The sequence below is a fragment of the Dasypus novemcinctus genome, chromosome 15, assembly GCF_030445035.2.
Source record: "Dasypus novemcinctus isolate mDasNov1 chromosome 15, mDasNov1.1.hap2, whole genome shotgun sequence".
NCBI lineage: Eukaryota > Metazoa > Chordata > Mammalia > Cingulata > Dasypodidae > Dasypus > Dasypus novemcinctus.
The window spans coordinates 44,380,648-44,393,048 of record NC_080687.1 but is presented as its reverse complement, the minus strand read 5'-3'; the positions used below and the strand labels follow the sequence as shown (position 1 = coordinate 44,393,048).

The 12,401-nt window shown below is 36.6% G+C and overlaps 1 non-coding gene across 1 annotated transcript; it reads left to right on the top strand.

The window, feature by feature from the left end:
- Positions 1-11,343: 11,343 nt before the first annotated feature.
- On the top strand, positions 11,344-11,506 carry LOC111759759 (U1 spliceosomal RNA). Its single transcript, XR_002793651.2, has one exon. It is a non-coding gene; the product is annotated as a U1 spliceosomal RNA (small nuclear RNA).
- The last annotated feature ends 895 nt before the right edge of the window (positions 11,507-12,401 follow it).

Below are 12,401 nucleotides of genomic sequence, written 5' to 3'. Positions count from 1 at the left end.
AATGGACCTTTTGATTAAGTTACTTCAGTTAAGGGCCTTTTGATTACATTACTTCAGTAAGGATGGCCCATAGTGGGTCTTAATCCTTTTACTGGAGTCCTTTATAAATGTCACGTTCCTTTTCTCTTTAGTGTCAGATGCAAACATAGGAAAGGAACATCACTGGCATCACTTTACAAAAAGCCACTGAAGCAGGAGACTGAAGCAAAAAGACCTGGAGGAGATAGGAGAGACCAACAGACACTGCCATTGTGTCTTGCCATGTGACAGAGGAGTCCAGAATCACAGACAGTGGGTATTCAGAGAGAGAGCATTGCCTGATTTTGGACTTTCATGGCTTCAGAACTGTAAGCTTGTAAACCAATAAATCTCCATTGTAAAAGTCAACCCATTTCTGGTATACCGAATTTTGGCAGCTCAGGAAACTAAAACATATTTCAACTTGTCAAGCTAATTCTAAAATTTCTATAAAATAGAAAAGATCTAAAAGAGTTAAGATAGTCCTGATAATGAGGTAGCAATATTTGTGCTGTAAAGTTCCATGACATATTATTAAGCTGTAGTAATTAAGACAATGTGATAATTACACAAGGATAAATTGACCAATGGAATAGAATAGAGAAACCAAATACAGACACATGGATGGAAACTTGACCTCTACAGAAATGGAAAGAATGAGCAATTCCATAAATATTACTGAGACATTGACTTTATCTACAAGAAAATTAATAATAAAGTAAATAAAACAAAATAAAATAAAATTGCACCCATGATTCATATTACATACGCAAATCAATTTTAGATCTATTAAACACTTACATTTGTTAAAGCTTTAGTAGACAATATGAAAGTATAGGTTTAAAATTTCAGAGTTGGAAATTATTTCTTAAATAAGACCTTAAGATGTCAAAACATGAACACAATTATTGATCAATTTAACCTCCTTAAAATTTCAAACTTCTGTACTTCAAAAGAGTCTGTAAAAGAAAGAAAATAAGAGCTACAAAGTAGAAAAAAAATGTTCTGCATAAATAATTGACAAAGAATTAATATCCATAATATTAAAAAACTTTTAAATATCAATAAGAAAAATAAAATCCAACAAAGACGCAATTCTGAGCTTTCACACACAATCAGGATTACACTTTTTTTCATAACCACAATGTTATCCAGCCTCCTATCCTCCCCCCTCACCTTAAAATCTAAATAAGATTGATTCAAACTCCCATTCCATGAATTGTGGAGATTCCAAACCCTCCCTAAAATATATCCAAATTCCCTGGGAATAAAGTAGGTGGGGGTGTGGCTTAAATTCTTATAATCTCCTCTGATATGATTTTCTGACTCAAACTGAATTTGTTTTTCTCTGTGCTATGTCTCATGACTTTTTAAAAATATTTGTCCTGCTGTTTCTCCAGATGTGGAACACAGGTCCTTCTCCTAATTCCTCCCGCACAAGCAACAATAAATCCAAGCCTCTTTACTATAGAAAAGTTTATAAGAAAGATTTGGGACACTCAACGAGGTGCTTTTCAATGACTTCCCCGAAGAGAGGCTCACTAGCAGCTTTAGCCCATGTAGCACCGCAACCTCTAACCTATCTCCTTCCTCTGATCAATCCCACTACCACCAGTACCACCGCCCTCTTTGCTTCTTTCTTTTCTCCACTGGGCTCATAGAATTCTTTCTCTACTTTGGTTCCTGCCAATACCTATACCCTCAGAGTCTCATCTGCCCAGTGAAGGCTGCATAAACAAAAAGAGTACTGCCCTAAAAGGAATTTTGGAGACTGCAGTTAGGATAACATATTTTATCCTGCCATATTTAAAAAAAATAAACAAGACTTGGTGCCAGGAGTTGCTGTAAATAATGATTTTTATAAAGATATCCCATTCTGTGAACTTTCTGAGAACTCCCACACTCTGATAGAGATTGACTTGAAACACGAGTTAGATTATGGCTCCACATGTATAAACTATTGCCAGTATTCTAGCAAAGTATTATTTGTCCAGACATATCTTTATTGGTTGTTTTGTGTTCTTTCTATTCCTGTTTTATTTTTTTAAGAGGTACCAGGTATTGAACCCTGGACCTCATACATGGGAAGCAGGCACTCGACCACTGAGCTACACCTGCTCTTCTCTATTACTTTTGTAAGTTTCAATCAATTAATTTACCTACCTATCATATAACCATTAGCTGCTTATTTTACACTAGAAATCTATTTTCTTATTCAATAGAGTATAGCATTATTTACTATATGTGAACTGTATAATTTATATCTTTTTCTCCATGGAAGAACATCTGCATTTTAGAGTTAACTTATTATTAAGATATTCTACAAGTAATTTTTTTAGATTGAAATGTTCCACATATCTTGGATCCATCTCCCTCATCCCAACCCCCCAAGCAGTTTTCAGTAGTGTGATATCTAGCTTGGGTCCACCATCTGCCTTTTTCCAGATAACGGCTGGTAAGGATCGGATGTGGTGACCAAAGTGGTTCCCTAGTCATGGCTGTGATTGACAAGTTTCCGAAACCACTTCCTCTTCAGGTAGAAATGTCCCATGGTTTTGTGACTTCCTCATTTCACACAGTTCTTAGAATTATTCTCAAAATCAAATGACATTCCTATGATAAAAATTGGCACAAACTCCCAAATTTTTAATCAAAATTAAAAAGCAATAGCATGCTTTTGGAACAAAATTTAGTGCACTTCTATTATTACAATGAAACTGAATTTTATTCTAACCAATGACATTAAAATCAATACTCTTGTGTTCATTATCTTGCCTCAGGCCTCCATACTTACCACTTGGAAACTGACAGCAAAAGTTGCTCATGTAACTGCTTATTTTCACATTTCTCCAGACTTCCGGTAAACGATTTTTGCTATAATGATTTTTACAAATTGTGACATAGAAACTTGATTGGAGGCTCAAAGGAAAGTGGATTTCTTGTCATGAGATTTTAAACTCACATTATAAGAATTTAACACCATCCATGCAGACCAAGGGGAAAAAACATGACAGACCAATAAGGTCCTTGATAGTCACTTCTGACAAAACCAAGCGAGACCGCCCTGTCACCTTATTTCACAGTAGCCAGAACAGTCATAATCACAAACTACTCAAGGTTTAATGTGGAAAAGCAGAAAGGCTTACCTAAAATAAGTAATTAAAAGTCAGCCCTGAAGCAACCTATTTTGGGAGTTTCAAGCCTTCTGAAATTCCAATTAGACAGCAAATATGTTAGGAAGTTAGGCCTCTGATAGAATTCAGGATTTCCTTTTCTTGACAAAAGAAGAGAATAGAAAAAGTGAATCTTAAAGTTTTTGAAGTTTTTTAACCTCCATTGTCTTTTCTTAGCAGGTATCTCATCTAAGAACCCAGAAACAGGAGGAAAGGAAACTACGGATGCATAGTTTAAGACCATTGTTTCCCCTTCCAGAATCACCTAAGAATGGCTCCTGAAATCACACGCAGCCACTAGGCAAAGAACACCATCTTCATAGCGCCTAAGGGAAAAGCAATATTTTTAACCAGCACTTTTAATTTTTTTAAGTTGTTGCTAATTATTAAACTTAAAATGACAATTTAGAAATGTATCCTATAATTTGCAATTAAATATTTTCTGTTTAAAAAAAGTAAAATTGGATGCTGAGATGATAACAAGGTAAGAGATGGCAGTTACTGTTCTACAAAACCTCACATTAAGGAATCATAAGCAACTGCAATAAATATTTTAAGAGGAACAATAGATGACATTTCAGAAAAAAAGGTTAGCCTCAAACGGAAATTCTTTTACAAAAACCCATAACCATCAGATTGCATACAAAACAGAAGTATTATAAAGGGTCAAACATAGTTATCTATGCATGTACAAGAGGTTGCAAAGGTAACAGGACTTGCTCAGTGTGTCTAGCTTGTGAACAGAACCATACTTTAGCAACAGGACTTCCTCAACTGAAAATAGAACATTCGAGTTTAAGTTTGAGCTTTCATTTTTCTCAATGATGTTGTCATTTCCTTTCTTTAATCTTGCTCTGAGAAACAACTTTGAAAGCCTCAAAAAGGTTGGAATTTGTGGTTGTAGGAGCATTCTAAAATATGCATGCCAATGCAACACTCCCCTGGACTTAAAAAAAAAAAACAATTCTCTTTGATTCATCCTCATAGAATAAATGCATAAATTGTGTTCCTTTTGTTTTCTTTCACACCCAATGCCTTCATCATTTTCACAACACCCCTTTCATGTAACTATTTTAGGAATTACCATCGCCATTGTAAGGTCCCAAAAAAAGAGGGTTAGTAGGTTACCTGATGCCAAACAAATAAGTTAGAGAATTTAAAAATCATGGTTAAACAAAATTTGACTCCAAGTATATAAAAACATGGGAGCTCTCTTATGTAGTCAACTTAAAATTCTGTATATTAGCTATATAATAGTTTACCTCAAAGAAATTGTCTGTTCCACAGGAATTGTCTGTTCCTGAACCTACACCCTCTTTCTTAGTGTTCCAATACCCCCACAAACTCTTCATTTTTTAAATTTCTCTCCCCTTTCCCCCCCGTTGTCTGCGCTCTGTGTTCATTTGCTGTGTTTTCTTCTGTGACCTCTTCTGTCCTTATTAGAGACACCGGGAATCTGTGTTTCTTTTTGTTGTTGTTGTGTCAGCTCGCCGTGTGTGCGGCACCATTCTTGGGCAGGCTGCACTTTCTTTCACACTGGGCGGCTCTCCTTGCAAAGGTGAGCTCCTTGCGCATGGGGCTCCCCTACGCGTGGGACACCCCTGCATGGGACGGCACTCCTTGTGCACATCAGCACTGCTCCACATAGGTCAAGGAGGCCCAGGGTTTGAACCACGGACCTCCCATGTAGTAGGTGGATGCCAGATCCATTCGGCCAAGTCCACTTCCCCCCACAAACTCTTAAAACAACTTACTGTAATTTAAAAAACAACAAAATACTCAAACCAAGACATACCACATTATGCCTATACCTCCAAGTTTTCTTGTATATATAGGTCTTTTAAGTAGGAAATGAAAATAACTAGAGAATTTATGACTTCCAATGAGATTATTTTGAGGAAAGAAGAGAGCATCCCCTAATTTTCCCTAGAATGCAAAGGTATTTGGTGCATATCTATAATTACTTTTTAAAGATTTACTTATTTCTCTCCCTTCCACCCGCCCCCCCCCCCCATTCCCCCATTGTCTGCTCTCTTGTGTCCATTCACTATGTGTTCTTCTGTGTCTGCTTGCATTCTCGGCTGCTCCAGGAATCTCTGTCTTTTTTGTTGTTGTTGTTGTTGTTGCATCATCTTGCTGCATCAGCTCTCTATGTGTGCGGTGCCACTCCTGGGTGGGCTGCACTTCTTTTCACACAGGTTGGCTCTCTTTGCAGGGCACATGCCTTGTGCATGGGACTCCCCTATGCAGGGGACACCCCTGCGTGGCATGGCACTACTTGTGCATGCAGTACTGTGTATGGGCCAGCTCATCACACTGGCCAGGAGGCCCTGGGTTCAAACCCTGGACCTCCTGTACGGTAAGTGGATGCTCTATCAGTTGAGCCACATCCACTTCCCTATGATCATTTTAAGAGATGCTTAATTGGAGTCAAGGTTTGAAAAACCTGGATGCCTGCCAGGTCAAGACTGGAGAAGTGCTATAAAGTAAATGAAGACTGTGATTGAAAATTGAAAGAAACTGTATACTATATGAAGGTAGATAATAAAGCTGTTTACAAATGAGAAATTTAAAAAAAAATGGCAGGTTCAATTTTGATTAAAACTCTTTTCAAGGTTTCTAGAAATTGCAGAAAGGAAAATAATGCTTGAGTATGAAACATTAATCAATGGAAAACTACTTCTATTCTTAGTAGAAAGAGCATTTTGAAAAGTACATAATTTTCACAAAAGCCTCATTTGAGAAACCATGTGATTTGTAAAAGTACAAAAGGAACCAAAATCCTCTAGCCCAAAAAAAAGCAAGCAGACTATAGGTTATTATATATATATAATTTTCTTTCTTTTTCTCTTTGCCCACATTTACAACATAAGAACAAACTTCAAAGTCATCTAACTCTACAAGAGACTATATAAGATAAAAGTGCTATGTTTCAATTTATTAAATACTTTTTAGAAAAGTAAGTAATGGTAATAGATTATGTTTATCTGAGGACATAAGCACTGACAAGAGCAGGAAGATAGATTGATGATCAAGCGAATCTTCCTATCTCCAAACCGATGATGGATAGTAGAGCTAAACCACAAATCAAAGAGATGTATGCAATTTTCAGGATTTTTAAAGTTATTCATCCCATTCTTTAAATTCTGAAAATAACAAAACATTTATTCTTTTGTGAAATTGTGTTTTCAATGAAAATTTTTCAAAAAATGGAAATGTTTCTAGGCACGTTAGTTTTCCCACTCTCCATTTTTATGAGACTCAGTTTACATACCACCCAGATCTCCTACTGCCCCATGCCCTGCTTTCTGGTGAATCTGGGTAAGACACATGTAGGATGTATTCTAGGCCTCAGAGTTGTATGATAGAACAGAGAATAAAAATGGAGAATTCAACTTGCTTCAAACCCCAAGAGTCCAACAGAGGGGTCTATAGGTTTCACAAAGAATGTGGGAAGTCTGAGGAGATGGGGCTTTGCTCTCCTACCCATATTTCCACAAAACTAGTTCTGCTTTTGTTTTACTTATCGGGTTCCCATTAAGTGTCTGATTAAAGAATGGTTTCAGCTGAATCACAGGGTTAAAACTACTATTTAGGAAATCTGATGTCTGCATTTAAACTCATTTCTATTTCTTTAATGTATTGAGGGAAGAGCAGTTAAGAGATTAGCAGTTGAAAGCAGGAAGGTAAAGGAGTCTGATAAATCTCTAATATGCTAAATAACTTCAAGTATTTCATAAAGAAAGTGAAAAAAAAGAGTGGGTATAGATTGGAAAAATCTTAGGCCTAATATAAAAGTGAAATTCCTCAATGCCACCTTTGTCAGCCTTCCCGCTTCCCCTTCTACTCGTAAGTCTTTGGGTACTCTTAACCTTTTATCTTCAACAACTTTAAACCAACATTTACCTTGTTTCATTTTTAATTAGTACATTGCTCTTTGCATTCATGATATCTTATTTTTAATGAATTGTCTTCTGTAAATTGAAGACACCAGTAAATAGTGACAGCACATGATTTTGCCATCTAGAAGACAAAATATCTCCGAATCAGACTTTTAAGGAAGATTGACTTTGATGAAACTTTGCAAAGAATTTGAAGGTGTAAAATATATCCATTTATTTTCCAACAAATATTTATTGTACACACATAGACCATTTTAAAAAGGACACTCAAAATCTCAAGATGTGGGAATAACTAGTACAGGGGTAGCTTTCAGCTTTATCAATCCAGCATATCAATTTTATCAGTTTTCTTCAGAAGTGGGGAGGTGCTGAAACAAAACAAAGGTCACAGGATTTGGAGTCAAAAGACATAGGTTTGAGTTCTGGCTGAACTGTTTATTAGTTATTTGTATTCTTTAGCAAAAGCCTTAATCCCCTAAAAAAGAAGTTGAGAAATAATGCCTTCCTCACAGGGTTGTTGTGAAGATCAGATGAGATGTGCCTGCAAACAGGCTTTATATACCGCCTTGGGGTAAGCACATGTTGATTAGACTGGCTTTTGGGAGGGGGGAGAAAGACTCCCTAAAGAAAGGGAACTTCCACACACCAGTGGGCACACAGCAGGGATTCCCTGAAGGCAGCCTTTGAAGGCTGATAAGCATCAGCAGCAGCTGCATAAGAGAACACAGGACCTAGTCAGAGGGCAAGGATCATGCCCTTTACCCTTCTGTGCTCAGCCAAAAGGACATCTGCCAAAGATCCCCTGCAGAGAAATACAACTCTGAGGAGGAGGCTCAGCGAGCATTTCAATGGATCCTAACTCCAAATGCCCTAACATCCCTGAGGCTGAGAACATTAGCTTTAGAGCTTAAATTTATCTTACTTATTTCACTCTATTACGTCTAATTCATTTATTTTTATCCTCTAATCACCTAGAATTTAAGACTGTTTATATTTAGCATGTATTATAATAATACAGCAGTTTATATTGTTTTTCATATTTGTATATGTCAACATTCACCATAAATGTGCATATATAATGTAGGTATAGACGTATGTGGTATAGATATATGTCACATTTGTATGGGATATATAGAAAGGAAAAATAAGTCTGGAAATAAAATGTTAACAATGCTTATCTCTTGGAATATAAAATTATGAGTGTCTTATTTTCTTCTTTTTGATTATCTCTATTTTCCAAAACCAGTTTACCTTGAAATGAATTGTTTTTACGATGAGATAAAATACCTTGAAATTCCTTGATTGAAACATTGTTTGCATTAGTTCGTGTTGTTCTAATTTTTTTGGATCTATTAAGCAATTTAATGAACTTTACTCATTCTTAAAAGTTCTTTTATTCTCTACTTGTGTTTATCTCATTTGGATTTTTTCTTAAATTTTTCATTTTACCCAGTCCTTCTTACTACTTTTAATCTATATTTTTTGTTTCCTCCTATCTTCTTTCCTTATAACTTAGTTTCCTGTTACCATTTATTGTCTTTTTCATTTTCTATCTTTTACTGAATATGGCAAGCGCAAAGCAGAGGATTGCATTCCTAAGGATAGTTCAGTGAGACAAGACCTATTCCCTTCCAAAGAACCCTGTGGTCTCCTTTGGTCCCACTCTTTCTAAAGCAGGAACTGCTGAACTTTTAAAGTTCTAAGCTGGAAAACTGAGTAGGTTCACAGAGCAGAATTATTCAGCAAGTAAATATTAAGTCCATTTCTAGTATCAGTAAAAATGACTTGGAAGCATGACTACATCTTCAGCTAATGCCTATGACCTCAAGACCAGGTATCTCTCCAGAGCCTAGACTCATCCATCTCCCTGCCTATACACAGCTCCACTCAGGTGTCCTACAAGCAACTCAAAGTCAACACACCCGAAATGGAATCCATCATTACCTATGCCCTTCCAGAAAAACTGTTCCTCTTTCTTCCTCTGTTTTCTAAGGAATGGGGACTTGGCATGACCCCAAATACCCAGCAGGGATTAATGAATTAATGGTATTGCCATCCAACCAGGTGACCAGGTAAGAAACCTAGGAATCATTTTACAATCTTCCTTTCCCCCCAACAATCCTATCCAAATTCTGTAATTCTGCCTCTTCAATACTTTTCCAGTTCTGTGCTTTTCTAACTAGGATATGAGGCCCTCCATGGACAGTGGGGTCAGACCAGGCAATAAAATAAAGTGCAGGATAAACATAATAAGTCTTCCTGGAATGTTCTTCTCCTCCTTATCATCCTCACCATAATAACTAATTTAAAACATCATAGTTTGTGAAAACAAGCACATACATTATGCAGAATGAAAAATAAGCATTTTAAAGATGGAGCACAACAATTCAAAGAATGTGGGCTTGAAGTGAGATGCTTAGAGTTCAGCTGCTATAACCCCAAGAGGTACACAATTACTCTCCTGTATTGCTGGGATGCTTTGTCAGAAATGTTTCAGAATTTCTCATTTCTATCCCCTCTTCTCTTATGCTGTCACAGCCTCTCTTCACTTCTCATCAGGGCTATTAGTCTCCTAACTGTTTTGGCTCTCTCCTCTCTAGCTCTAAATCACCCACCACCCTGCTCACAAAAGGGTGTGTATCAAACGCCAACCTGGATCTGTCTCTTCCATGTGCGAAATCATTCAAAGTCATCTATTTCACGAAGAATAAAATAAAATCTCTTTAGTATGATATATGACGCTCTTAAAAATCTGGCCCCTGCCTCCTCTCTGTTCTCAGTTCTAACTTCCCTTCCCTCTCAGCCTATGAATTACTGGTGAATGCTCTCTGAGTCACTACACCTTTGATGCATACCGCCTCTTCCCCCATCTTCCATCCACCTACTTAATTTAACATCCTATAAAGCATCAACACCTCTGAAAGTCCTTTCCAGATATTCCAGAATTGGTGACTGCATAGCACCTTTTCTTGGCAATCCCTCACCCTCATCCCCTGACAGAAATCCTTGAAACAGGAATCATGTATTTTTCATCTCCAAATTTAAGGTTTATTATATTCTTAAATTTCTCTGAGACAATTGCTGAGGATTCTGTCCTTTGCATCAGGAGGTCTCAAATGCTAGTCCATAGACAAAGTACATGAGAATCACTGGGAAATTTTTAAAAATTACAGATCCCTGGGTCTCTGAAATTCTGATTCCGTAGTTCTGAATTAAGACTCCAGGGACTACATAAAAAAGCAAAACATGATAATAATAAAAAAAATTCCCTGGGTCAGCTTTCCCATGGACTGGCATTTAAACCCACTATCTTCAACTTCTCTGATTATCTTGATGGGGTTTAAATATTAAAATAACAAGAACAATGTAATTTCATTGCTGAAATTTACAAATGCCTTCTTAGAATGGGTTAATTTAATGACATGTTTTACTTCAGTGTGTCATTTCTGTAGTAAGCTGATATCTTTCATTATGTGTTCATTGTTTGTATCAATTTCATTCAGGGGCCTGCTGCAGACTTTATTTTCAAATTCTTGAGAGCTTCTCACTATAGATTCCAAATATCTAACTGCTACAATTCTGAGAATTGTACACGTTTCAATTACAAAAGTGATTTCAAAATTCATTTTCAAAATAGCTGCATAAATGGCAGAGGAAGAGCATGAGTATATTTCTTTCAGCACAGAATCTCTTACCAACTGCTGACTGTTTCACTGCCAAGCTCTGGCATTGGCATCTTTATAGGAGAACAGGGAGATGGTTCAATTCAAGCAGTAAGTGTTTGCAGAACAATAAACAAGCAAACAAAAATTCAGAAGGGGAATCCTTCTGACAATCCTAAATTTAATTTTGTAAACTGCATTGGTTTTGAGAACAATAAATACATGGAGTGTGACATTTAGTAAAGTGACTTCTTAAAAACAAAACTGCCACATGTCATAAGTCCAAATAAGTGTTGTTCCTTTATAGTATGTGCTTTCATTAGAGGCTAGAGACATTTTCTTATTGCTGCTAGTATAACCTAAAACTATGAATCTAATTTGAAGCTAGAAGAATATATCTGGAAAAATACAAAGGTGACAAATTGTGTTGAGAGGAGCAGATTTGAATTTTGAAAGCAGCCAGGAGATGCATGGATCCAAGTCTGAAGAAAAGTTGGGAAAAGGGGATGAAAGTATAGTTATATAGTGAAATTAGTTTTTGGTCTGATTTTAATTTAGCTCTTAAGCCAATTGCAAAAGGGTATTTCTATATTTACCTGGCAGGGGAGATACCATGATCATGTAGGTGGTTTTCCCAGGGCGAGGCTTATCCATTGCACTCCGGATTGCAGACCCCTGTGATTTCCCCAAATGTGGGAAACTCCACTGCATAGGTTGTGGTAGTGGGGAATTGCGTTCATGCTCTTCCCTAGGAAAAAAAAAGTCTATTTCTAGAAAATTTTAGAAAATTATACTATTGTTTGAATAACAATAAAGTTTTCTATCAGGCAAGGTGATTTTGATAACATTTCTTAGGATGTTTATGTGCTTGAAGATGAGTGAAGTGAATCTCGTTGCATTACCTTCACAAACTTTCAGATAGAAATTATTAGTTTAACATCGGGCTTTTGGGTGACTTTCCACATTTACATAATTTCAAAATTAAACAAATCCAAAAAAGAAGAAAACCAGCCTTTCCAATATGCATAAGGATAGATGAAGCAACAGACGGCTACTGTCTCTGTTATTCTCCCAGTCCCGTTTTCTACATAGATTTTGTCTAGTGTTCAAAGAGTTCTTTGTTCCACAGCAAGAATTTAGAAAAAGGAATTTTCAAGGTGCTAACTAAAAGAATTACTTTCATAGAAAGCAGAAAATTCTTGGCATGATAAAAAAAAAAGCTCTTTAAGAGACTAGGGAATATAGCATCATGTCTGAGATGCATCATTATTGGATCAATGTAAATGACAGAGAATTGGTGGTGGGAAGGAAGCAAGACCCTCTCCAGTCCCTGGATCTGACCCAAATCCTAGGCAAAATTGAAAAGTAGACCGAGTTTGTCTTTGAAGTCCTTCTCTTCCCTTTTTAATCATCACACCTTCCTAATGATCCTCATTAAGGTGTTAGCAGATAGTAACTTAAGAGGAAATCCCAGCAAACAGGCAATAAGTGAGGTGGGAACAGAAGAGATTTCTTTCCCCTCATTATGGGAATACTTTGCTTTTTGCCCCTTTAGTAGTTTATTCTTTCTATCACACTGACTGTTATCCCCCAAACATATATTTATACCTTAATATAGAGTTCTTAATGAGAAATGTTCTCATTAT